Raw genomic sequence first — 2,104 nt, 5'->3', positions numbered from 1 at the left:
TGATTTATGGTACACTGGGGCCCTGATTAATTTTCTATGTCGCAATGGTTTTGCGGCTCCCAGTTTTTTTTTCTTCGGAAACAGGTCCAAGTGGCTCTTTTTGTCTTAAAGGTTGCAGACCCCTGGTATAGAGGTTAGATATGGAGGTCAATAATGTTTCTTAAGACTAGGAAGCTCTTAACTACATAGTTGTTAAATGAGTAAATATCATGCCTTGCTCCTGCAGTAACCTTTTTTCAAAGGTCTCCATGCTCTTATGGGCCTAACAGGCTTGCTTCAAGCACTTTCCATCAAGGAAATCATCGTGTGAAATCATCTCTGCTTCAAAAAATAAACTGCACCCTCAACCACCGTGTTGTCTGCATTGCCCTCCCAGTCCATCTTTCCTTTGAGTGTAGCAGGAGATTCTGTTTTCCACACCTGTCGCACATATGCCAGAGAAACTGTGTTTCTGAACAACAGAAGAGAAAAACTCTGTGTAAATCTTGTTTCTACACTTGCTGGGTAAGACTGTGAGCAGGTTTTACTTTGTTGACCAACTTGTGTAGAAGCAAGCACCCAACATTCTCTACCAGTGTTCTTCAACCCCAGGTGTCATTGAACTACAACTTCCATCCTCCTTGACTGGATGACATGAGTTGTGGCTCAACAAAATCAAGGGACCCAAGGGTGAAGAACACTGTTCTGTACCATTCTCCCAGTATTCCCTCATGCCTACAATTTCAAGAGTTCTTTGTGAAGAGAGAATTCTGAGAATTGCAGCTCTGTGAGGGACATATATATCTCCTAATAACTCACAGCACCCTTGGCAAACTACAGCTCCCAGAATTCTTTGGTAAAGCCTGGATTGCTTGAAGTGGTATGATCCTGCTTTAAATGAATGTTGCAAATATGGTCTTGATGAGCCTTTAGCATGTCTCTCTCAGACTTTCACATTGGAGATGAATGTTCTAAAACACAGAGATAGTTACAAATCAACTGAACTGGAACACAAAACAGCCATAATTTTAATATAGGAAGTTATTTCATTTTTTCCTAGCTCTTCTCAATTCGACAACTCTGTTTAAGTTTAAAAGCTGAATGAGTTCTAATCAACTATCAGAAGATTCTGATAGGATATAGCTAGCAGATGTGACTTAGCCTTTATAACAGTTCCCTGCAAATTAAGCCAAAAGATCACCTCACACAAAGGATCACTGGTTTCAAAAGCCACTTAGATGTTTTAATGTGCTCAAGCAGTATATAAATTTTGTTAAATAAATAAAATAAACAATGACATATTCTGCAATAATCTGATGCCCTTTTTTGAAGTCAACTTGTCATAATTTTAATAGTTTACAAATATATAAATAAATATATGCACTGCCGTAGAAGACAAAACATTTCAAAATAAAATAAATTTCCAGAATTAAAAATGGAGAACAAAGACAAGAAGCAAGTGTAACAAAATAATTGCTGCTATCCACAGCAACGAAGCTCTGCTACACATCTAGATTAGACGGTGAGCTGGTGTTCTTAGTTTTTATTAGGTGCTATTTTACTATATACGATACGATAAATGAACACGGCATCTGTAGAACACAGTGTACACCAAAATGTTACAAATGTCACCCTGGGCTGGTGCACTTGGCTTAGTAAGAGATTTGAACAAGCACCCAAATGAATCAAGGGGATAACTTTCCTACCTAGAAGTGTGTGCTGTTGCCGTTTTGAAGGGCAGAGTCTGCGACCGCCAAGCTTAAAAGGTCAAGGCAAACAGCCTGATGCTCAGAGTGACCATAAATTTTAAGACGCTGGAAGCTGGGATTGCATGTGTGAGTGACACTGAGTGGAGCAATCCCTTCTTCTGCTCAGCTATTGTACATTTTGTCCATTTCAACAGCTACTTCTGGCTACTGTCAAACATAAGGTGTTTTCTAAACCTCTCACTATTGAACTTACGCATGGTGATTTTTTTCCTAATTCTCACCACACTCCTTGATCTCGGTGAAACGTGAGTTGTTTTGCTATTGGTTCCACTAAAAACATGAACGGCACATATTATATGCATTGGGTGGGCGCGCATGACGTCAGCACTCCCTGTGGTGTGCTTGTGGTCTGCGCG

This window comes from Podarcis muralis, chromosome 11 (assembly GCF_964188315.1).
Source record: "Podarcis muralis chromosome 11, rPodMur119.hap1.1, whole genome shotgun sequence".
Classification (NCBI taxonomy): domain Eukaryota; kingdom Metazoa; phylum Chordata; class Lepidosauria; order Squamata; family Lacertidae; genus Podarcis; species Podarcis muralis.
The sequence above is the reverse complement of the archived record's forward strand: the minus strand, read 5'-3'. Positions refer to the sequence as shown.